Below are 26373 nucleotides of genomic sequence, written 5' to 3'. Positions count from 1 at the left end.
TGGGCAGAGAAGGGGACGTCTTCAAAGTGATGCTGAAAACTTGGCCTCTGTGCACTGGTGCCGAATCGAATCTTGGAGAGTTTTGGGTGAAGTAGAAAAGAATACCTTTATTGCTTTGCCAGGCAAAGGGGGACACAGTGGGCTTGTGCCCTGAAAAACTGTGTGTCCTAACCTGGGAGTATTTGGTGAGGAGTTTTATAGCAATGGTTCAAGGACAGGAGTGCTGATACGGATCAGGGTGTGTGCAGGGCCTACACTCCTTTAATCTGGCCTCAGGTGGGCTTCATGAAGAGCTTCTCTGGTTCCTTTAATCTGGAATGAAGAATGCTGACATCTTCCATTTGTTGGGGGTTTTAGTTCTGTAAAGAGCTCAAAGATATTGTAAATGTGTATCCCTTGAGGTGGAACCAGGACCCTACCCTAAGGCTGCACTATTGTTTCTTGGCTGCCCCTCCCTTGTCTCTGCATCCCCTCCCTTCCCTGATTAGCAACTGTTTGAATCTGCCCTTTGGAACTCAGGGAAGGTCATGGAGGCTGGAGTCTATTCCCTACAAACAAGAAATGGGGGAAATGGAAAGGCTTCCATGCCGAGGAGCCCCACAGGGTCCTGCTTGGGTTCAAAAGTATGGGTGACCTTGCAGCCAGGCCATTCCCTCCCTCCAGTGACGAGGTGGGGATGTCCCTGGTCCCCTAAAAGGCCTGACCTGCCTCACTTACCGTTCCCCTCACAGACTCCACTCCCACTATTGTCTCTTTCCCCCATCTGCAGTTCCAGTCACCCCTCCCTTCTAAAACATTCCCATGACACACAAACCTGCTCTCACTTTCCACTCAAAGACAGCCCTCTAGACTTACCTCCTTTTCCAGTACTGTCCCCTTCCTCTATTTTGTCTTAAGATGATAACGTCTCCAAAGAACAGCCATCCTGCCACCCATCCTCAGCTCCCGTTTTCTCCTCACCTGGCCACTGCACTGACAGTTCTGTTGGACGCACCAGTGCCCTCCACCTGACCAACACCGATGTCTTGCTGGAGCCCTTGGCACCATCTGACATGGCTGAGCCCACCCTGCTCCCTTGGGTTCCCTCCCTGCTCCCTTGGGTTCCCCTCCCCTGTCTTCCAAGACCACATGCTCTGCTGTATTTCCTCTCACCTCACCTCCTGGCCTCTCCTTCCTGGTCTCCTTTGCTGATTCCATGCTCACTCCCCAGCCTTGCCAGCCAGCATTTGGAGAACTCCAGGGCTGAAACTTCAGACCTCTTCTCTTCCTCGCCATTGACTCTCGCTTGGAGTCAAATGACCTCTTTCCATGTGTATTAGTCTGCTCCAGCTGCCGTAACAAAATACCACAGACCAGGAGGCTTAAACTACAGAAATGCACTTGCTTTCAGTTCTGGAGGCTAAAAGACCTAGATCAAGGTGTTGGCAGGGTTGGTCCCTTCTGAGGCCTCTTGGCTTGTAGACAACTGTCTTCTCCCTGTGTCCTTACGTGGTCTCTCCTTTGTGTCCTATTCTCTTATTAGGACACCTGTCATATTGGATTAGGGCCCACCCTAATGACCTCATTTTATCTTAAAGACCCTACCTCCAAAGAGCAGATAACCTTATTTTCTCCTATTGAATCAAGTTCTCTGCCAATGACAGAGGCCATGGACCATGGGGGCTGCAGTCTGCAGAAGGAGAGAGCATCTTTCCCAGCTTTTGTGGTTCCATTCCTTCAAAGCTCTCTGACTGGTCTGCTTGTGTCACAGGCCCGTGCCTTGGGTCAATCCATGTTGCCAATGGCGGGGTTGGGGGCCAGGGGAGGAGCTCTGATGGGCCACGCCTGAGTTGTGGCTCATTCTCAGGGCCCTACGGCCTTGAGAGGTCATAGGTAGTGACTGATACAGTCTCAGCAGAACCACATGGATTAGAGCCAGGGATACTTTGTCTTAAGGCAAGAATGCTACCAAGACCAAATAATAGAGGTGGTTTACCACGAAGATTGTTAGGCAATGTGCTGAAACAAGAGGAATAAAGCTGTAATGGAGACATGACAGAATGGCGGGTGTGTGTCTGTCTCTGGGAGGAGATTCTTTCTCATACCCTTTTTTCAAAAAAAAGTTTATTTATTTATTTATTTATTTAGGCTGCGCCAGGTCTTAGTTGCGGCATGCAGGATCTTTAGTTGTGGCATGTGGGCTTCTTAGTTGCGGCATATCCATGCAGGATCTAGTTCCCCAACCAGGGATCAAACCTGGGCCACCTGCGTTGGGAGCGCGGAGTCTTACCCACTGGATAACCAGGGAAGTCCCTTTCTCATGCCTCTTGAAACATACTTCTTAAGTAGCTGTCTACCTTTTCTGCCCATGAGTCCACTAGTCCTAAATAGCTTAAATGGTCAGCTAACAATAAGCATTTACTAGGTATTAGCAATTGATTTATGTACATTATTTCACTTAATTCCTATTTGAATAGCCACTAGAATTATCCCCACCTTACAACAGACAAAGTGACCTGTGTTAGGTGATTAAGAAGCCAAAGGAGAAATAAACTGTGACATCAACAATTCCCTTCACGTTGGCTTGGTGAGTTCCTCTGCCCGCATGTAATAGCGACTGAACTCAGGAATGTCCTATGACTGTGAAGAAATCCTTATTCAGGTGTACTATCCCGTGACGCAGAGCTATAAGGTAGGTCTAGAAAAGAGTCACTTAGGTAGGAAACCACAAAGGTAACAGACCCGGTACTGTCTTTAGAGTTCTAGGTGGTTCTGCTCTGCATGTTTGTGCCATATGGCCAATGTCTATGACCCATGACAAAATATTCTTCCCATCACGCACTTGCAGCCAATCCTGACTCTGGGCTGACCGATGCTTCTGTTTATCCTCTCGTTATTTGAACAGCACTGTGGCCCTGAAGGTTTCTGGGGGACACTGTCCTTCATCAGTAGAGATGAAGATTGGACCTCAACAGTTAGATTCCTGTTCAGTCGTGGGAACCTGACTGCGTCTATATTAAGGCAATCTTTTAATTAGTGCTTTTAGCAGTGATGCTTGCTCATCTCAGGCAAGAAGCCCAGAGTATCAGACAGGAGAGGGGCCTTGGAGACCCACGGTTCCAACCTCCTTATTGCAGAGACGATGAAACTAAGTTAGATCCGACTTATCTACAGGAGAAAACACCAGAAACAAGGTCATTTATTCATTTCTCTGTAATTTTAGCTCTTTTTGGATTTTGAATGCTACATTAAATCATAGCACTTAAGATATTATATATATGTATATACATATATATATAAATAATATATATACATATATATATGTATATACACATACACCATTCTGCATTTGATCTTGCAAAGTGTAAGCAAAGATCTCAAAGTTAAAACTATCCGACTCAGAGACTCAGAAAGTTTAAATAATTTGCCCAAGTCTGTCTGAGTCAGCTCAGCCTTCTGTAACAAAAATACCACAGACAGGGTGGCTTAAAGAACAGAAACTTATTTCTCACAGTTCTGGCAGCTAGAAGTCCAAGATCAAGGTGCCAGCAGTCTGGTTTCTGGTGAGGTGTGTTTCCTCGTTTTCCTTACTTGGTGGAGAGCGAGAGAGCTCATCTCTCTAGTGTCTCTTAATCCCATCATGAGGAGGGAGGGGGGCAAAAACCTTTAGTCCATAGCAAAGGTGCACATCTAGGAATTGGCCCTGGAATTCTAACTCCAACTGCATGGCAGTAAAGCCTAGAATTTAAATTTAGAGCCAGAGGTATACATCTTAAAGCAATTACGTGCTTAGCTTTCCAACAGTTTACTGACAGCCAATTGCTATGCATTCATTCATCAAATTTTTCTTGAACACTTCCTGTGGGCCGGGGTTCTTGCCCTCATGGAATTCATTTTCTATTAAAGGAAATGGTTTGTTGACAGGCATTCACAGTGCAGTGTGATGAGGGCTATGTTGGTAAGTTTCATGCTGGGTGCGATGGGTGCACGCAGAGAGGGATCTAACGTATTCTTGAGGGACCAGGAAAGCTCTCCAGAAAAAGTGAACTCTAACCTGAGACCTGTGTAAGACTCAGCCTTATGGGAGGAGCAGGAGGGCTTCAGGGACAGAAAGTAGTGTGTGGGAAGGCTGGATGTGAGCAGGAGCATGGTGAGTTGGGGAAGGAAATATTGTTCAGTACAGCAGAAGCCAAGTCCATAGGGGTAGGACAAAGGGATAAGACGTGCTATGGACTCAATGTCTGTGTCCCCCTCAAATTCACATGTGTAAGCCCTAATCCCCAGTGTGATGGTATTCGGAGGTGGGATCCTTGGGAAGTGATTAGACTGTGAGGATGGAGTCCTCATGATGGGATTAGTGCCCTTATAAGAAGAGACATGAGAGACAGAATCTGTCTCTCCTCTGTGTGAGGATACAGCAAGAAGGCCAAGAAGGCATTCATCTGAAAACCAGGAAGAGATGTCTCACCAGAAACCGAGTCTGCTGGTGCCTTGATCTTAGACTTTGAGCCTCCAGAACTGTGAGAAATAAATTTCTGTTCTTTAAGCCACCCAGTCTATGGTATTTGTTATGGCAGCCTGAGCTGACAAGACAAGACTAGATAATTTGGAACCAGATAATGAATGGCTTCACAGCATGTGGTGGGACATAATTCTAAAAGGGTCCCCTGAGATCTCCCACCATGATTCTCAATATGTGAATATGATGAGACATCACAGCCATGATTACATTACATTACATGGAAAAAGGAATTTTGCAGATGTAAGTAAGGTTACCAATCAGTTGGCTTTGAGTTAATGAAAAGGGAGATTATCTGGGTGAGTCTATTCTAATCACACAAGCCCTTTAAAAACAGAGCGTTTTTCCTGGCTAGTGGCAGAAAGAAGTCACAGTGATGGCAAAATTGAGACTGCAACGTGCTGTTGCTGGCTTAAGGATGGGGGTGGCCATTGTCAGGGAATGTGCACATCTTCAGCTGACAGCCAGCACAGAAGTGGGACTTCAGTCCTACAGATTCGAGGAACACAATGTGCCAGCAACCTGGATGAACTTGGAAGTGGATTCTTCCCCCAAACTTTCAAATAAGGATCCAGCCTGGCTGACACTTTGTGACAGTGTGACGTCCTTAGTGGAGCCCTCTCCAGCACATCCAGACTGCCCGCCTGCAGAGCTGTGAGAGAATAAATAGTATGAGGCAATTTGCTACACAGCGATAGAAAACGCATATTCAAGCCAAGTTAAAAAGAAAATAGATGTAAAACCCAAAAATAATCCACTACCAAATGGAATGTTGTAGTACATTAAAAAATATGACAATATTGTTTAAGATTAGAAAGTCTGTTGGTGTAATTTACATTAACAGGCTGTATTAGGGTGTAAGTTTGGCTCCTGGAACAGAGAGATCTAAAATAACAGCAATTTTAACAAGACAGAATTTTGTGTCTTACACAAAACTCTGCGCAGATGATCTAAAGCTGGTGTGGTGACTCATGGTCAATAGTGACTTACACTCAGTCATTGCTTTGCCCCCTTCAACACATGGCTTCCATCTTCTGGTCCAGATGGCTGCTCCAGCTGCCTTCATGATATATCCCAGGCAGTAGGAAGGAAGAAATGGAAGAAACAGGTGTGCCTTCCTATCCATCCCCAGCTCTTCCCGGGTAACTTCAAGGGCAAGAGCAAGACAAAGACATGGCAATTGCACATACTTCAAATCACAACTCAGCAACCAGAACTTAGTCACATGGACACATCTAGCTTCAAGGGATTTGAGGAAAGTATTGAGTGGCCATGTGTCCCCTGAAATTTTACTACTATGGAAGAAAAAGAGAACAGATAATAGGGGAAAACTAGGTGTCTCTGCCCCAAGGGGGGAAAAAAAGATTCTCTTATTAAACGCAGATAAAACATTTAATAAAATGAAACACGTTTGTTATCAGTCAGCGTTCTCCAGAGAAACAGAAAAAGCATATACTTCTACTCAAATCTATATATTAACAGAATACATACATACATACACACACACACACAGACACACACACACACACACACATTTATTGCAAGCAATTGGCTTAGGTAACTGAGGGGCTGGCAAATCTGAAATCTGTAGGGCAGGTCAGCAGGCTGGAGACTTTCATGCAAGAGCTGATGTTGCAGTCCTGAGGCAGAATTTCTTCTTCCCTAGGAAGCTTCAGTAGACGCTTAAGGCCTTCAACTGATTGGACGAGGCCCCCCCCTCATCCCACTGGAGATTACTTCAATGGGGAGTAGCCTGCTTTCCTAACCACATTTACAAAATACCGCCACTGCAACACCTTGATTAGTGTTTGATTGGATAACTGGGGACTCTAGCCTAGCTCAGTTGACAATCAAACTAATCCTCAAGCCAAAAAAAAAGTAAATCAGGCTTTGAAAGTATTTCCTGAACCTGATAAACGCAATTGTAGTCCATATAGATTATATTGTACATCTCAATATTCGTGCAGTTATTTTCTGCTATAAAAATAAAACCTCAAAGGCATTTTTTATTCTGTTTTGCTGTGATCTAGCAATGCTTTTCATTTTAATTGTGGAAGAAGAAGAAAAGAATTCCCAAGTAAGAAAAAAGGCTTCTATTTTTAAGATGTATTTTCCTATTACAAGTATGGCTCTAATGAGATAAGCATACAAATTATTTTATGTTTAACTGTTTTTAATTCTTTTCAGTTCTGCCTTCAGAGAGGTATTAGAAGTTTTTCTTACTAGCAACTTTGCTAAATTTGCTTTTCTGCAGTCTGTGGATATTCTTAACAAAAGTTCATTAATGAGGCAAAGGACTTTGTTTTCAGAAAGTAGGTAAAAATGACTATTTGTATTGTAGGTTCTGATTTTGAAAGGAGACTCAAAGGTTATGAAGGATATGTCAGGTTTAAAATGGCATAAATCTACTCAGTATTCTGTAATAACCTATATGGGAAAAGAATCTGAAAAAGAATGGATATATGTGTATGTATAACTGAATCACTTTGCTGCACACCTGAAACTATCACAACATGGTAAATCAACTATACTCCAATATAAAATAAAAATTAAATAAAAAAAGAAAGTGATAAACCTGCTTAAAAAACATAAAATGGCATAAATCTGGATGGTCAATGTATCTTTCTTTTTTTTTTTTTTTTTTAAACATCTTTATTGAAGTATAATTGCCTTACAATAGTGTGTTAGCTTCTGCTTTATAACAAAGTGAATCAGTTAGGTCAATGTATCTTTCCACACGATTGAAAGGTGGACTGTCAGAATAATGCTACCATTTAAGTTGAATCACTGGACTCTGGATTCTTGAATGGTCACCTATATGCCATACCTGATGATAGCAGCAGGGAGAGGGGACCTCAAGGGCAAGCAGTGGCTTTCTGTGCACCAGGGCAGTGAGAGGGCTGGGTGTCACAGGTAGTTCTGAGTACCATCGTGTCCCTGCCAGCCTGAACCCCTGCTGCTCTGGGCAGAATAGATGAAGATGTTATCGTGAGGGCATGGCAGACAACTGTTGGCTACAGAAAGGGGACACCACCGGGAAGCCAGCACAGTGGAGGCCGGGTCACCCGCCTGGCAGAAAAACACTAACAGGAAGTAGCCAACTTGTCTGTTGATGCCAAGTCGGATTCTGTGCATTTTTGCCTAGGTGAGGGCTGGGGTGCCTGCCTGGGCCGGGACGCAGCAGCCAAAGGGGACCTTGACCATTCAGCAGAGAGGCAAGTATCTGTGGGGACTCAGGACTGCAAGGGAGGACAGGATGCCTGCCCAATTAGGGCAGGGGGAGGGCGTTCTCAACACACTGATGTTACTGAACAGGCTATTTTATTTTATTTTTTAATTAAAATTTCTTTTTCAGTATGATCACAATTTTATTATATCTTATATATAACTTTGACAGTACATATACAACACGTTAATAAAAGTTACTTTTTGTTTTGCCATTATGGGCAATTTTTCCTTGCCTTTTTAAAAAAAAATTTATTGAAGTATAATTTATTTACAATGTTGTGTTAATTTCTGCTATACAGCAAAGTGACTCAGTTATACATATATATTCTTTTCATATTCTTTTCCATTATAGTTTATCACAGGATATTGAATCTAGTTCCCTGTGCTCTACAGTAGGACCTTGTTGTTTATCCATCCTCTATATAATCGTTTGCATCTGCTAATCCCAAACTCCCAGTCCTTCCCTCCCCCACCCCCTCCCCCTTGGCAACCACAAGTCTTGAACAAGCTATTTTACGTTATTAAAATTTTATTATGAAATGTGCCATAGATGATAAAAAATAGGTAGTTTAAAGAGGGATAATAAAAATGAACAACCATGTGCACACCATCGGTTTGAGTAGCGTGATATCTCCAGAAATTTAAAAGCACACTGCGTGCTTCTCCCTGATCGTGTCCAGCTCCCTTTGCACGAGAGGGAGCCAGGGTAGTGAATTTTGTGTTTACCGTTCCTTTCCTTTTCTCCCATCTCCCATGTATACACACCCAAGGAATACATTGTTTTGTTTTGGCTATTTTTGAGCTTTTTATAAATGGAGTCATACTATCTGTATTTTTTGAGTTGCTTCTTTCACCAACATATTTCAAAGATACAACCATGTTGATTGGTGTTGTTCGTAGTTTATTCATTTTCATTGCTTCACAGTGGACACTGGTGTGTGTCTTAGTTCGTCCGAGCTGCTATAACAAAATGCCACAGACTTAGTGGGTTATGAGCAAGAGAAATTTATTTCTCATAGTTCCGGAGGCTGGGAAGTCCAAGATCAAGGTGTCAGCGTGGTTGAGTTCCGATAAGGGCCCCCTGTTTCACAGCTGGTGCCTTCTTGCTTTGTCCTCACGTGATGGAAGGGGTGAGGGAGCTCTGGGGGGGGGGGTCTCCTCATAAAGGACACTAATTCCATTCACGAAGACTCCACCTTCATGACCTAGGTCATGACTCTCAGTATGTTTAGCTCTAACAGACAATACAAAGAGTTTTTTAAAGCTGAGCTGAGGGATGGTCACACTTCAAAACTAGTGACGGCAGTGATTCCAGGAGAGGGAAGACAGCTTCGTGGATGTTTGAAGCACTGGTGAGATCACCCCCACATTTCCATTCACTCTAAGAAGGTTTTTGTTGTTGTTTTGATCTGACCTTCCCTCTAGGTCCTGGGAGTCAGGACTGGGGTCAAGTGGAGTAGAACCTTTGCGAGTTGCACATTTTTACCACTTTTTTTTGGGTAAAATATATTTTTCAATTTTATGAAAAAAGATGGTGACAGTGGCTGACAATTTAAAAATATTTTCCTCCTTAACAAAATAATCCATCAACTCTATTTCAACCCCTCTCCCATTTAAAAAATGTTCTAAACCATCTGCTCTGGCTCCCTGTGGCAGCTCAGGGGAGGCCCCACAGGAGACATCCTTTAACTGTGGCCGTTAGTAAAGAGATTGCAAAGCTCTTCATGTTTGTGTGTCCTCTTCTGTATATATTTAGAACATTTTTCTATTGAGTTTTTGCCTTTTCCTTATGATGGAAAAAGGACAAGCATAATATATATTATATATATGTGTATGTGTGTATATATATATATATATATGTATATATATATATATACACATATATATACATACACATAATTAAGAAGAGCATAAAAATTGTGAAGTCCCTCCAAAAGAATCTAACAAGAGATGTCTGGAGAAAATTTAAATGTTATGGAAGACTTAAATAAATGATGCTATAGAACATATCCTTGGGTTGACCATCTCTATAAAAAGGTAGTATCTTAAAGATCCCAATTCTTCCCAAACTGATCTATAGATCCAACACTTTTTCAATCAAAATCCCAGAAAGAATTTTTGTAGAACTAAGCAAGATAATTTACTTAAAATGAAAAAGGAAAGGTCTAAGAATAACAAGAAGAAGCAGAAAATAAGCAAGTCTCATTATAAAGCTGTGATCACGAAGACAGTGTGATATTGGAGGATAAACAGACAGGTAGACCTCATGTCCGGAAATAGACCCCCACACGATACACAACTGGTTATGACAGTGCTGGCATGGCAGATAGATGGGGAAAGAATGGACTTTTTTAATAACTGTGGATGAAACAATTGGATGAAATAACTGGTGATTTAAAAAAATTAAAATAATTATTAAAAAATTTACCCTTATTTCTTTTTTAAAAATTGAGATGTAACTGACATATAACATTATATTAGTTTTAGGTGTGCAACACAATGATTTGATATATGTATATACTGCAAAATGATTACCACAGTAAATTTCGTTAACATCTATCACTTCATGTAGTTACCATTTTTTCCTTGTGATGAGAACTTATACGATCTAGTCTCTTAGCAACTTTCAATTTTTTTTCATTTTTTTTGTCTTATTGATTCTTACTGATCTATATCTATATACATCTCTATCTATATATAATTTTTTTCCTATTTGCTAAATCTCTGCTCATCTTTAGTTTTTCCTTCCATACTCTTTGGTTTCTTTTTTCCCCTAGCTTTAATGCTTGACTCATTACTTTTAAAGCTTTTTTCTTTTCTAATGTAGATATTTAAGGCTATAAATTGCCCTCTGAGTACTTCTTTAGCTCATTCCATGTATTTTGATATGCAATATTTTCATTGTTGTTTCTAAAACATTTGTAGTCCATAATATGATTTCTTTTTTGACCCATGCGTTGAGATTTGGATATATTTGGAGTTACTTCTATTATTTTGTTATGTACTTTTAATTTTTCCAACTTTTGCAGTTTCTTTCTTTTTTCATCTTTTCTTGACTTTATTTTGACTAAAGTCTTTTTCCCTAATTATATTTACCCCTTTACTTAATATAAGCTATCTGTTCTCTTAGTGGTTACTTTAGTTATTTTAACAACCATACTTAATTTAAATTAGGTAAGATTGTATCTTTACTTTAACCCTAATCACCCTTTTCCTATTTATATGTGTTCAGTTATTTTAGTATTTTAATTTGTTGGCCATTATACCACCACACAACATTTCTACTTGTTGTTTTTATAGTCAAGATTTGTTTAGATTTAGATTTACCCACATATTTATTAATATCTTTGCTCATTATTTCTTCTCGCATCTTAGATAATCCACCTGGAATCATTTTCCTTCTGCCTAAATGCATCCTATAAAAGTTTCTTTAAGTGAGGGTCTGTTGGTGGTAAATCCTCTAAATTTTTGTTTGTTCAAAAAAGACATTTTTCCAGACAAGTGTCTTTATTTCACTCATGTATGAAAAATAGTTTCACTAAGTCTAGAATTCTGAGTCAGGGGTTATTTTTTTTGTCAGCATGTTGAAATTATTTTACTTTCTTCTGACTTCTGCATTGCTATTGAGAAGCCAGTTGTCAATCTAATGCCATACTTTGCGGGGGAAACTTTTTCCTTCCCCCCCCTTCTACCCCTCCCTCCATGGGCTGCATTATAATCTTTCTCTAGGATGTGTCTAGATTTAGAGGGTTTTTTTTTTTGCCATGTGGCAGTGAAAGCGCCAAGTCCTAACCACTGGACCGCCGAGCAATTCCCTAGAGTTCTTCTTATTTATCCAGTTTAGGATTATTTTTGGGCTTCCTGAGTCTAAGGATTGGTATCTTCAGCAAGCCTAGAAGATTATTAGCCATATATATTTGAGTATGGCTTTCCCCCCATTATCTCTGTTAGCTTCTCCTATAAGATGTGTGTTAGACCTTCTCATTCTGTCTTCCTATAATAATATTTCTTCCATATTTTTCATCCTTTTTCCCCCCTCTCCAGATAATGTCTTTGGTTGAATCTCCCAGTTAGCTAAATTGTTTTCTTCTGATGTGGTCTAATTAGCTATTTAATCCACATTTTCATTGTTAGGAGGACTTTTTGGTTCTTTCCAAATTAGCTTAATTGTTCTTTCTAGTTTATTTCTTGTGTTTTCAAGCTTTTCTTTCATTTCTTTGTGTATATTAAATATAGATATTTGATATTTTCTGCCTGATAATTGTCTGATTCTGCTTTCCATTATTTCTGCTGGCTTTCACTCATGGTATATTTTTATTTCCTTATTTATTTTGTGATTTTTGACTCTGAATTGCTCATTTAAAAAAATGCTATTTGCAGATACTCTTTGAGCCTGGAATTTGTTTCTGCTAGTTTCCTGGGAGCTCTATAAAAGTTAGAACCCTTTTAACCTGATTTCCTTTGAAGATTTTCTGGACCACACATGTCATGGGAATTTGGATCAAAAACTCTCATGAATTTTGGCTTGTAGTTATAAATTCTCAGAGAATGTTTTCTCTTTCACTGAGCACCAAAGTTGAAGCAGGGAAGTTTTCTTCCATTCTATTTTTCATGACAAGGTTATTTCTCATTTATATTTACGTTGAGGGTAGAGCCCTCAGTGGGGTTCTGGTGTGTGTCTGTGTATATATGTGCATGTATGTGTGTATCTATGTATATGTGTGTATATATGTATATATGTGCATGTATGTGTGTATCTATGTATATGTGTGTATGCATGTGCGTATGCATGTGTATGTATGCATGTGTATATATGTGTCTGTATGTGTATCTATACATCTATGTATATACGTGTATGTGTGTGTTTATATGAGCACATGTATGTGTATGTATGTATGTGTCTGTATGTGCAAATGTATATCTCTGTGTGTGTATGTATGTGTGTGTATGTTTATGTGTGTGTGTTTTATAGAACTCCCCACCTTAAGGAGGCCCAGGCTTTATCCATGTCCCTCTTTTCTCTCTGTGGCATCAGAGTGGAAGATAAAGATTTCCTGGTTTTGTAAGAAACTCTCAACGTGGATGGTGGCCTTGTTGTGTGCTTATTCTTAGGATTCTTGAACTCACTTGGCTATACAATTTTTTTTTTTTTTCCGGTACCAGCTTAGCAATGCATTTATACTTTTTTTCTTAATATGGCTTAAAAAAAATTTTTTTTCAAGATGGTGTTTTAGGGCATCTAATCTGCCACACTAATGTAACTGGAAGTTGAAAAACCATTTCATACTCATTATTTTCTATATCTATTTGTTAACATCAAGTAAAAATATGGAAAAAATATGGGAAAAATATGGAAAAACTGTTCTTCAGTCCTCTGAAATTCTGAAGAAGCTATATGGACTTAAGTTGAAGCAAAACACAATCTATTCAATTATAAGAAAACTTATCTTGACTTGAAAGCTTCTAGAGTTGACAACTAGAGATCGTCAGATATTTATCTATGGAATTTTAAGAAACTGGCATAAATTTACTTTATTACCTTTTACCTACTTAGTACTACTACTACTACTAATGAATTCTATCATGTAATCTTTAACAACCACCTAGTAAGTGTGTGCTCTGGGAATTAGTGAGAATTTCTGATACCAAAGAATCACTTACCATGCTATATTTCCCTCAGCTAAGATTTGAGGCAGCTTACAAAAATACATTCAGTACAAAAGAAGAAAATTAATCACTGAGAGAATCAGGGCTACAGATAGATAGGAAATTAAATCTTAGGCTAAGATGAACACACGAGAAGTACATAACATTTTCTTCCCAATATAGGTGGCCTGTCTTTGGTTTTAAGCTCTTAACACACATAAGAGGAGGGTAGGCAATAACATGACCACGTTGGTTTGAGTGTCCTGTTCAGTTCAGGTCAGACTGACCCTGTACCTTCTGAACCTTTTGGCAACACTGTTGAAATTGCATCACAGCCCCAGTGACAAAGATTGGCAGTAAGAAAGTGGCCAGGGAGTACCTTTTATGTTTAATGATAAAAAGTGAAACTCTTCTGAGCTATTGACAAATACGCTACTGGAGAGTTGGTTTAGGGCTGGACCCACCTGGTGAAGCACTGACCTTTATGTGGTCTGGCATGGGGGTGGAGTTTCACTGAGCTTCCGGTTTCTATCTGCTACCAGGTTTCAGATCGCTGTGCAGTTTTTCCCATTTTGGCAAAACAAGCGCCTTTCTAAACCCTCCGTAATCTTGTGGCTCCTGATATCAGAAGGGCCTGAGACAGGTCTGGGCCCTTAGAAGCTACTATAATAACAACAGAGAAATCCTGTGTTGGTTTAATTGTTTTAGTCCTGTGTTGTTTGGACCCTGATTAAGGTCCAAATCCATAGGGTCAAATTATAAGGAAACCAGCTAAAGATGTGAAACTTTTAGAGAAGTCTTCCACTATGTATGTTGTTTTTTTTTTTTAACATCTTTACTGGAGTATAATTGCTTTACAATGGTGTGTTAATTTCTGCTTTATAACAAAGTGAATCAGCTATACATATACATATATCCCCATATCTCCTCCCTCTTGTGTCTCCCTCCCACCTCCCTATCCCACCCCTCTAGGTGGTCACAAAACACCGAGCTGATCTCCCTGTGCTATGCAGCTGTTTCCCACTAGCTATCTATTTTACATTTGGTAGTGTATATATGTCCATGCCACTCTCACTTCGTCCCAGCTTACCCTTCCCCCTCCCTGTGTCCTCAAGTCCATTTTCAACGTCTGCATCTTTATTCCTGTCCTGCCCCGAGGTTCTTCCTCAGTATGTATGCGTGTTGTCAGCAATTCCTGAGCAGGAACAATTTGTGTGTGTTTGTGTGTGTGTGTGTGTTCTCACTGTACTGTAGTAGGCACAATGAAGGTGTGTAAAAACAAATGTAAACTTCATGGTTCAGTTTCCTAAATTTGGGCTTGATCATTTTGGCAAAGCCAAAGGGGATAACATTTTGTGTTAGCTCCTCACTTAATGACTAATAAATAAAAAATATTAACTTAGGTCAATATACTGGCTCACAAGTGTGCACTTGGTTTAATCATTCTTCTTCTTTGCTTCAAGGATTTTGACTCTTTCTTCTCTGCAAAAGAAGAGAATATTATTTATTCCTTCCTTGGCTTGCCTCCCCCTCCAGGCTCAAAGGTAAGCTTGAACACCCCCTTGGGGTCCAATATAGGTCATAAGAAGTGAGGATAAAATCAGTACCGACACTGTTTAGTAAGTGATGATTTTTAAATTAACATGATTTTAATATACTTCTTATTCTGATGAAGTCTTATGCATAGAGATAATGCATGGTTTCTACTAAAGCATGTTTCAAAACTATGCTTTTATTATTTTTGCTCTGTTTACACCTTGTTATAGTAAGCTTTACAATACCTAAGAAATATCATTGCATTCAATTATCTTAAGTGCGTTAGTTAAATATGTAAAAATATAAATTCTCAGATTGTGTCTATGAAATTATTTTGTTATGAATTTCTCATGACAGCTTATGTTAGTTAATTTTATAATGATATGTACTCCTATATTAATTATTTCTATTTAAAATGAATTGAATTTTGCTTTTTTTGTCTGATGAGGAGGGAAAAAGTAAGATCTAGACTCAAGAACAAGATAAATTTCATCAGGTTTCTTTTCCCCTCTGGTGTTTCATCTTTGATTATGCATAATTATATCAATTAAATAAAGAATTATGCTAATAAAGCAAATACCATGAATTTGAATGTCTGGTGGAGATCACCTGGTTTTATTCCTTACCTTCACTGCATTCCTCACCTCTACCAAGCATCTCATACCTGACTCTCCATAGATACAAGACAAGCACACATTTGTCTAATTCATTTATTTCTTAACTAATCTGTTTGTGCCCAGCTTCATTTCAAAAGAGATTTGTGATGACTGAGTCCCAGTTAATTCTCACCATAGGAGACACAACTAAAAATCCTACCTTATAGAGATGGGTGTGTCTCAGAAGCATGTGGATGTGCTGTCTTCCATGTGTCCGCATTCTTCAGGTAATGACACCTGAGGTCTCTTAGTGCTTAGGTTAACACATGCAGGTGTAACACGAATTCCTTCTCCAAATGGTAACATGTAGATTTTACAGTTGGTTAATGTTCTATAAGGGGATAATGGTTCTATACGGGGAAATAAAGGTATTTCCCTTTTAATGAAATACCTTTCTGGCTTTGGTCAACTTAAATGCAACATATCTCATACACGTTATTAAACTGTGGGTTTACTGTTGTGGTTTTATGTCTCTCACAAGATTTGCTTATTCTCAGGCTTAAGCCCTGAGAACAGCAACTCACCCAGTGCCATTCTCACTTTAAAAAAAAAAAAAACTTTAAAAAACATTTTAAAAAAACTTTACTGTTCAGTAGTGTTAAGTATATTTACATTGTTGTGCAAAAGATCTCCAGAACTTTTTCATTTTGTAAAAATGAAACTCTATACTCGTACAACTCCTCTTTTCTCCCCCCAGTCCCTGGTAACCACTCTTTTGCTTTCTGTTTCTATGAATTTTTCTATTTTAGATTCCTCATATAAGTGAAATCAAACACTATTGTATTTTTATGACTGGCTTACTTCACTTAGCATAATGTACTCAGGGTTCCTCTATGTTGTAGCAGGTGTCAGGGTTTCCTTTCCTCCTTTTTTAACGCAGTATTCCATTGTATGTGTGCTCATCTGTTCATCCCCTGATGATATTTGAATTGTTTCCACCTCTTGGCTATTGTGAATAATGCAGCTGTGAACCTGAGTGTGCAAATCGTTCTCATCTTTTAAGTCAACTTCCTCTTGAATCTTCTTACTTTGCTTCATTCTCCTCTTGTTTTTCCTTTACTTCTGTTTTAAAGAAAATTTATTTTTAAAAATTCACCCAGAGTTTATAGTCATTATTTGTTAGAGAGTTTATAGGATATTACTTGCCTACACTGGAATTGGAGTTGTCAGTGATATTAGATTTTAACATAGGTTGAGACATATGTTATTTATAACAATAAAACAATAATTCAAAGAAAAATGGAAATGAAGGGCCTAAACAAACAAAAGAAAGCTGGAGTGACATTAATAATATTAGATATAGAGGAATTCAAGACCAAAAGCATTAACTAGGTAAAAGAGGTATTATGAGAAATGGTAAAAATCTATAAAGAAAATGTAGTAGTCATGGATCTTTATGGATCATACTACATGGCAGTCAAATACATAAATCAGAAACTCCTAGACATACAATGAAAACTTGTTAAAAACATACCTTTCAATAAATATATCGTAGTTATTACATATAAGGCACAATTTGAAGCATACAAACAAATGTAATCAGCCAACTTAATTTTTAAAAGTTTAAAAATTAAAAATTTTTCTTCTAGCTTTATTGAGATATAACTGACATACAATACTGCAGTTTAAGGTATACAGCATAATGATTTGACTTACATATATCATGAAATGAAGTTTAGTGACCATCCATCATCCTGTACAGATACAAAATGAAAGAATTAGAAAAAAAATTTTTTTCCTTGTGTGAGAACTCTTGACGGCTTTTGTATATAACACACAACAGTGGTAATTATATTTATCATGTTGTACAGTACATCCCTGGTACTTATTTATCTTGTAACTGGAAATTTGTACCTTTTGTCTACCTCATCCAACTCCCCTCTCCCCACCCGCTGCCTCTGGTAACCACAGACTTTTTTCTATGAGTTTGTTTGTTTTTGAAGTATAATTGACCAACAACACTGTTAGTTCCCTGTATACAACATAATGATTTAATATTTCTGTACATTTCAAAATGGCCACCATAAGTCTAGTTACCATCTGTCACCATACAAAGATATTACAGAATTATTGATTGTATTCCCCATATTGTACATTGCATAACAGTGACATTTATTTTGTAACTGAAAGTTTGTATCTCTTAATCTCCCTCACCTATTTCTTTCCTCCCTCCATCTCCTTCCATTCTGGCAACCACTCTGTATTTATGACTCTGTTTCTGTTTGGTTCTGTTTGTTCATTTACTTTGTTGTTTAGATTCCACATTTAAGTGAAATCATACAGTATTTGTCTTTCTCTTTCTGACTTATTTCACTTAGCATAATACCCTCTAGGTCCATCCATGTTGTTGCAAATTCCATTCTTTTATAAGGCTGTGTAATATTCCATATATATATATATGCCACATCTTCTTTATCCACTCGTCTATTGATGGGCACTGAGGTGGCTACCATACCTTGGCTATTGTAAATAATGTTGCAATGAACATTGGGGCATAAATTTTTTCAGGTTAGTGTTTTCATTTTCTTCAGATAAATACCCAGGAGTGCAGTTGATAGATTGTGTGGCAGTTCTACCTTTAATTTTTTGAGGAATCTCCATATTGTCTCCTCTAGTAGCTGCACCAATTTACAGTTTTATCAACAGTGCATGAGGATTCTCTTTTCTCCACATCCTCACCAATGCTTGTTATTTGTTGTCTTTTTGATAATAGCCATTCTGACAGGTGAGAGGTGATATCTCATTGTGGTTTTGATTTTCATTTCCGTGATGATTAGTGATGTTGAACGTCTTTTTATGTGCCTGTTGCCCATCTGTATGTCTTCTTTGGAAAATGTCTATTCAGGTCCTCTGCCCATTTAACATTTTTTTATGTTGAGTTATATGAGTTTTATTTTTTTTAACTTTTAAAAAAAAATTTATTTTATTTTATTTATTTTATTTTTGGCTGTGTTGGGTCTTCATTGCTGCACGTGAGCTTTTCCCTGGTTGTGGCAAGCTGGGGCTACTCTTTGTTGTGGTGTGTGGGCTTCTCATTGTGGTGGCTTCTCTTGTTGTGGAGCACAGGATCTAGGTGTGCAGGCTTCAGTAGTTGTGGCATATGGGCTCAGTAGCTGTGGCACACGGGCTTCGTTGCTCTGTGGCATGTGGGATCTTCCCAGACCAGGGATCGAACCCGTGTCCCCTGCATTGGCAGGCAGATTCTTAACCACTACACCACCAGGGAAGCCCATGAGTTTTTTTTAATTTTTATTTTTTGGCCGTGCCATGTGGCTTGTGGGGTCTTATCAATAGTTCCCCAACCAGGGATCGAACCCATGCCCCCTGCAGTGGAAGAGTGGAGTCCTAACCACTGAATTCCCTATATGAGTTCTTTGTATATTTTGGATATTAATCCCTTATCAGATGTAGTATTTGCAATATCTTCTTTAATTCAGTAGGCAGCCTTTTTGTTTTGTTGATAGTTTCCTTTGCTGTGCAAAGTCTTTTAGTTTGATGTAATCCAGTTTATTTATTTTTACTTCTGTTTCCCTTGTCTGAGGAGACAGATCCAAAAAAATATTGCGAAGACTGATGTCAAAGAGCATACTACTTATGTTTTCTTCTAGAAGTTTTATGGTTTCAGGTCTTACATTTAAGTCTTTAATCTATTTTGAGTTTATTTTTGTATATGGTAGGAGAAAGTAGTCCAGTTTGATTCTTTTCCATGTAGCTGTCCAGTTTTCCCAGCACCATTTATTGAAGACGCTGTTTTTTCCTTATTGTGTATTCTTGCCTCCTTTGTCATAGATTAAGTGACCCTAAATGTGTGGGTTTATTTTCAGGGTCCCTATTCTGTTCTATCGATCTGTATGTCTGTTTTTGTGCCAGTACCATACAGTTTTTTTTTTTTAACATCTTTATTGAAGTATAATTGCCTTACAATGGTGTGTTAGCTTCTGCTTTATAACAAAGTGAATCAGTTATACACATACAATATGTTCCCATATCTCTTCCCTCTTGCATCTCCCTCCCTCCCACCCTCCCCATCCCACCCCTGTAGGTGGTCACAAAGCACCGAGCTGATCTCCCTGTGCTATGTGGCTGCTTCCCACTAGCTATCTATTTTACATTTGGTAGTGTATATATGTCCATGACACTCTGTTACCCTGTCACATCTCACCCCACCCCCTCCCCATATCCTCAAGTCCATTCTCTAGTAGGTCTGTGTCTTTATTCCCGTCTTGCCACTAGGTTCTTCATGGCTTTTTTTTTTTCCCCTTAGATTCCGTATATATGTGTTAGCATACTGTATTTGTTTTTCTCTTTCTGACTTACTTCACTCTGTATGACAGACTCTAACTCCATCCACCTCATTACAAATACCTCCATTTCATTTCTTTTTATGGCTGAGTAATATTCCATTGTATATATGTGCCACATCTTCTTTATCCATTCATCTGTCGATGGACATTTAGGTTGCTTCCATGTCCTGGCTATTGTAAATAGAGCTGCAATGAACATTTTGGTACATGACTCTTTTTGAACTATGGTTTTCTCAGGGTATATGCCGAGTAGTGGGATTGCTGGGTCGTATGGTAGTTTTATTTTTAGTTTTTTAAGGAACCTCCATACTGTTCTCCATAGTGGCTGTATCAATTTACATTCCCACCAACAGTGCAAGAGTGTTCCCTTTCCTCCACACCCTCTCCAGGATTTATTGTTTCTAGATTTTTTGATGATGGCCATTCTGATCGGTGTGAGATGATATCTCATTGTAGTTTTGATTTGCATTTCTCTAATGATTAATGATGTTGAGCATTCTTTCATGTGTCTGTTGGCAATCTGTATATCTTCTCTGGAGAAATGTCTATTTAGGTCTTCTGCCCATTTTTGGATTGGGTTGTTCGTTTTTTTGTTATTGAGCTGCATGAGCTGCTTGTAAATCTTGGAGATTAATCCTTTGTCAGTTGCTTCATTTGCAAATATTTTCTCCCATTCTGAGGGTTGTCTTTTGGTCTTGTTTATGGTTTCCTTTGCTGTGCAAAAGCTTTTAAGTTTCATTAGGTCCCATTTGTTTATTTGTGTTCTTATTTCCATTTCTCTGGGAGCTGGGTCAAAAAGAATCTTGCTGTGATGTATGTCATAGAGTGTTCTGCCTATGTTTTCCTCTAAGAGTTTGATAGTGTCTGGCCTTACACTTAGGTCTTTAATCCATTTTGAGTTTATTTTTGTGCATGGTGTCAGGGAGTGTTCTAATTTCATACTTTTACATGTATCTGTCCAATTTTCCCAGCACCACTTATTGAAGAGGCTGTCTTTTCTCCACTGTATATGCTTGCCTCCTTTATCAAAAATAAGGTGACCATATGTGTGTGGGTTTATCTCTGGGCTTTCTATCCTGTTCCATTGATCTATATTTCTGTTTTTGTGCCAGTACCAAACTGTCTTGATTACTGTAGCTTTGTAATATAGTCTGAAGTCAGGGAGCCTGATTCCCCCAGCTCCATTTTTCATTCTCAAGATTGCTTTGGCTATTCGGGGTCTTTTGTGTTTCCATACAAATTGTGAAATTTTTTGTTCAAGTTCTGTGAAAAATGCCAGTGGTAGTTTGATAGGGATTGCATTGAATCTGTAGATTGCTTTGGGTAGTAGAGTCATTTTCACAATGTTGATTCTTCCAATCCGGGAACATGGTATACCTCTCCATCTATTTGTATCATCTTTAATTTCTTTCATCAGTGTCTTATAATTTTCTGCATACAGGTCTTTTGTCTCCTTAGGTAGGTTTATTCCTAGATATCTTATTCTTTTTGTTGCAGTGGTAAACGGGAGTGTTTTCTTAATTTCACTTTCAGATTTTTCGTCATTAGTGTATAGAAATGCAAGCGATTTCTGTGCATTAATTTTGTATCCTGCTACTTTACCAAATTCATTGATTAGCTCTAGGAGTTTTCTGGTAGCCTCTTTAGGATTCTCTATGTATAGTATCATGTCATCTGCAAATAGTGACAGCTTTACTTCTTCTTTTCCGATTTGGATTCCTTTTATTTCTTTGTCTTCTCTGATTGCTGTGGCTAACACTTCCAAAACTATGTTGAATAATAGTGGTGAGAGTGGGCAACCTTGTCTTGTTCCTGATCTTAGTGGAAATGGTTTCAGTTTTTCACCATTGAGGACAATGTTGGCTGTGGGTTTGTCATATATGGCCTTTATTATGTTGAGGAAAGTTCCCTCTATGCCTACTTTCTGCAGGGCTTTTATCATAAATGGGTGTTGAATTTTGTCGAAAGCTTTCTCTGCATCTATTGAGATGATCATATGGTTTTTCTCCTTCAATTTGTTAATATGGTGTATCACATTGATTGATTTGCGTATATTGAAGAATCCTTGCATTCCTGGGATAAACCCCACTTGATCATGGTGTATGATCCTTTTAATGTGCTGTTGGATTCTGTTTGCGAGTATTTTGTTGAGGATTTTTGCATCTATGTTCATCAGTGATATTGGCCTGTAGTTTTCTTTCTTTGTGACATCTTTGTCTGGTTTTGGTATCAGGGTGATGGTGGCCTCGTAGAATGAGTTTGGGAGTGTTCCTCCCTCTGCAATATTTTGGAAGAGTTTGAGAAGGATAGGTGTTAGCTCTTCTCTAAATGTTTGATAGAATTCACCTGTGAAGCCATCTGGTCCTGGGCTTTTGTTTGTTGGAAGGTTTTTAATCACAGTTTCAATTTCAGTGCTTGTGATTGGTCTGTTCATATTTTCTATTTCTTCCTGGTTCAGTCTCGGCAGTTTGTGCATTTCTAAGAATCTGTCCATTTCTTCCAGGTTGTCCATTTTATTGGCATAGAGTTGCTTGTAGTAATCTCTCATGATCTTTTGTATTTCTGCAGTGTCAGTGGTTACTTCTCCTTCTTCATTTCTAATTCTATTGATTTGAGTCTTCTCCCTTTTTCTCTTGATGAGTCTGGCTAATGGTTTATCAATTTTGTTTATCTTCTCAAAGAACCAGCTTTTAGTTTCATTGATTTTTGCTATTGTTTCCTTCATTTCTTTTTCATTTATTTCTGACCTGATCTTTATAATTTCTTTCCTTCTGCTGGCTTTGGGGTTTTTTTGTTCTTCTTTCTCTATTTGCTTTAGGTGCAAGGTTAGGTTGTTTATTCGAGATGTTTCCTGTTTCTTGAGGTAGGCTTGTATTGCTATAAACTTCCCTCTTAGCACTGCTTTTGCTGTGTCCCATAGGTTTTGGGTCGTCGTATCTCCATTGTCATTTGTTTCTAGGTATTTTTTGATTTCCCCTTTGATTTCTTCAGTGATCACTTCGTTATTAAGTAGTGTATTGTGTAGCCTCCATGTGTTTGTATTTTTTACAGATCTTTTCCTGTAATTGATATCTAGTCTCATAGCGTTGTGGTCGGAAAAGATACTTGATACGATTTCAATTTTCTTAAATTTACCAAGGCTTGATTTGTGACCCAAGATATGATCTATCCTGGAGAATGTTCCATGAGCACTTGAGAAAAATGTGTATTCTGTTGTTTTTGGGTGGAATGTCCTATAAATATCAATTAAGTCCATCTTGTTTAATGTATCATTTCAAGCTTGTGTTTCCTTATTTATTTTCATTTTGGATGATCTGTCCATTGGTGAAAGTGGGGTGTTAAAGTCCCCTACTATGATTGTGTTGCTGTCGATTTCCCCTTTTATGGCTGTTAGTATTTGCCTTATGTATTGAGGTGCTCCTATGTTGGGTGCATAAATGTTTACAATTGTTATACCTTCCTCTTGGATCGATCCCTTGATCATTATATAGTGTCCTTCTTTGTCTCTTGTAATAGTCTTTATTTTAAAGTCTATTTTATCTGATATGAGAATTGCTACTCCAGCTTTCTTTTGATTTCCATTTGCATGGAATATCTTTTTCCATCCCCTCACTTTCAGTCTGTATGTGTCTCTAGGTCTGAAGTGGGTCTCTTGTAGACAGCATATATATGGGTCTTGTTTTTGTATCCATTCAGCCAGCCTGTGTCTTTTGGTGGGAGCATTTAATCCATTTACATTCAAGGTAATTATCGATATGTATGTTCCTATTCCCATTTTCTTAAATGTTTTGGGTTTGTTATTGTAGGTGTTTTCCTTCTCTTGTGTTTCTTGCCTAGAGAAGTTCCTTTAGCATTTGTTGTAAAGCTGGTTTGGTGGTGCTGAACTCTCTCAGCTTTTGCTTGTCTGTAAAGGTTTTAATTTCTCCATCACATCTGAATGAGATCCTTGCTGGGTAGAGTAATCTTGGTTGTAGGTTTTTCTCCTTCATCACTTTAAGTATATCCTGCCCCTGCCTTCTGGCTTGCAGAGTTTCTGCTGAAAGATCAGATGTTAACCTTATGGGGATTCCCTTGTGTGTTATTTGTTGTTTTTCCCTTGCTGCCTTTAATATGTTTTCCTTATATTTAATTTTTGACAGTTTGATTAATATGTGTCTTGGCATGTTTCTCCTTGGGTTTATCCTGTATGGGACTCTCTGTGCTTCCAGGACTTGATTAACTATTTCCTTTCCCATATTAGGGAAGTTTTCAACTATAATCTCTTCAAATATTTTCTCAGTCCCTTTCTTTTTCTCTTCTTCTTGTGGGACCCCTATAATTCGAATGTTGGTGCGTTGAATGTTGTCCCAGAGGTCTCTGAGACTGTCCTCAGTTCTTTTCATTCTTTTTTCTTTATCCTGCTCTGCAGTAGTTATTTCCACCATTTTATCTTCCAGGTCACTTATTCTTTTTTCTGCCTCAGTTATTCTGCTATTGATCCCATCTAGAGTATTTTTAATTTCATTTATTGTGTTTTTCATCATTGCTTGGTTCCTCTTTAGTTCTTCTACGTCCTTGTTAAATGTTTCTTGCATTTTGTCTATTCTATTTCCAAGATTTTGGATCATCCTTACTATCATTATTCTGAATTCTTTTTCAGGTAGACTACCTATTTCCTCTTCATTTGTTAAGTCTGGTGTGTTTTGACCCTGCTCCTTCATCTGCTGTGTGTCTTTCTGTCATCTCATTTTGCTTATCTTACTGTGTTTGGGGTCTCCTTTTCACAGGCTGTGGGTTCGTAGTTCCCGTTGTTTTTGGTATCTGTCCCCAGTGGCTAAGGTTGGTTCAGTGGGTTGTGTAGGCTTCCTGGTGGAGGGAACTAGTGCCTGAGTTCTGGTGGATGAGGCTGGATCTTGTCTTTCTGGTGGGCACGTCCACGTCTGGTGGTGTATTTTGGAGTGTCTGTGTCCTTATTATGATTTTAGGCAGCCTCTCTGCTAATGGATGGGGCTGTGTTCCTGTCTTGCTAGTTGTTTGGCATAGGGTGTCCAGCCCTGTAGCTTGCTGGTCGTTGAGTGAAGCTGGGTCTTGATGTTGAGATGGAGATCTCTGAGAGATTTTTGCCGTTTGGTATTACGTGGAGCTGGGAGGTCTCTTGTGGACCAGTGTCCTGAAGTTGGCTCTCCCACCTCAGAGGCACGGCCCTGATGCCTGGCTGGAGCACCAAGAGCCTTTCGTCCGCACGGCTCAGAGTAAAAGGGAGAAAAAATAGAAAGAAAGAAAGAAAGAGGCTATAATATAGTGAAGTAAAATAAAGCTATTATAAAGCAGAGCTATACAGACAAAATCTCACCCAGAAGCATATACATATACACTCACAAAAAAAAGGAAAAGGGGAAAAATTAATATATCCTGCTCTGAAAGCCCACCTCCTGAATTTGGGATGATTCGTTGTCTATTCAGGTATTCAACAGATGCAGGCACATCAAGTTGTTTGTGGAGTTTTAATCCGCTGCTTCTGAGGCTGCTGGGAGAGATTTCCCTTTCTCTTCCTTGTTCGCACAGGTCCTGGGGTTCAGCTTTCGATTTGGACCCGCCTCTGTGTGTAGGTCGCCTGAGGGCGCCTATTCCCCACCCAGACAGGACGGGGTTAAAGGAGCAGCTGCTTCGGGGGCTCTGGCTCACTCAGGCGGGGGGAGGGAGGGGTACAGAGGAGGCGGGGCGAGCCTGCAGTGGCAGAGGCTGGCATGACGTTGCACCAGCCTGAGGCACGCAGTGCGTTCTACCGGGGAAGTTGTCCCCGGATCACGGGAGCCTGGCAGTGGCGGGCTGCACAGGCTCCAGGGAGGGGTGGTGTGGAGAGTGACCTGTGCTCACACACAGGCTTTTTGGAGGCGGCAGCAGCAGCCCCAGCGTCTCACGCCCGTCTCTGGGGTCCGCGCTGATCGCCGCGGCTCACGCCCGTCTCTGGAGTTCATTTAGGTGGCGCTCTGAATCCCCTCTCCTTGCGTGCCTCGAAACAAAGAGGCAAGAAAAAGTCCCTTGCCTCTTCGGCAGCTGTAGACTTTTTCCCGGACTCCCTCCCAGCCAGCTGTGGTGCGCTAACCCCTTCAGGCTGTGTTCACGCCGCCAACCCCAGTCCTCTCCCTGCGATCCGACCGAAGTCCGAGCCTCAGCTCCCAGCCCCGCCCGCCCCGGCGGGGGAGCAGACAAGCCTCTCGGGCTGCTGAGTGCTGCTCGGCGCTGAGCCTCTGTGCGGGAGTCTCTCCGTTTTTTCCTCTGCGCCCCTGTTGCTGTGGGGTCCGCGCTGATAGCCGCGGCTCGCGCCCGTCTCTGGAGCTCGTTTAGGCAGCGCTCTGAATCCCCTCTCCTCGCGCACAAGGAAACAAAGAGGGAAGAAAAAGTCTCTTGCCTCTTCGGCAGCTGCAGACTTTTTCCCAGACTCCCTCCCGGCTAGCTGTGGTGCACTAACCCCTTCAGGCTGTGTTTACGCCGACAACCCCAGTCCTCTCCCTGCGATCCGACC

General features: G+C 39.7%; 1 long non-coding RNA gene across 2 annotated transcripts in view; it reads left to right on the top strand.

The window, feature by feature from the left end:
* Window positions 1-26373, top strand: part of LOC309629631 — a 63401-nt gene that overhangs the window by 15624 nt on the left and 21404 nt on the right. Inside the window, exons 1-3 of one of the 2 annotated variants that reach the window (XR_014245149.1) lie at window positions 7095-7109; window positions 7218-7713; window positions 14836-14916. This is a non-coding gene — a long non-coding RNA (uncharacterized lncRNA). Of the gene's footprint in view, window positions 1-7094; window positions 7110-7217; window positions 7714-14835; window positions 14917-26373 lie in introns of those variants that run through there. The other variant, XR_014245148.1, reaches the window with a different exon arrangement.

Source organism: Balaenoptera borealis (genome assembly GCF_965194805.1).
Source record: "Balaenoptera borealis genome assembly, chromosome: 5".
NCBI lineage: Eukaryota > Metazoa > Chordata > Mammalia > Artiodactyla > Balaenopteridae > Balaenoptera > Balaenoptera borealis.
The sequence above is the reverse complement of the archived record's forward strand: the minus strand, read 5'-3'. Positions and strand labels throughout refer to the sequence as shown.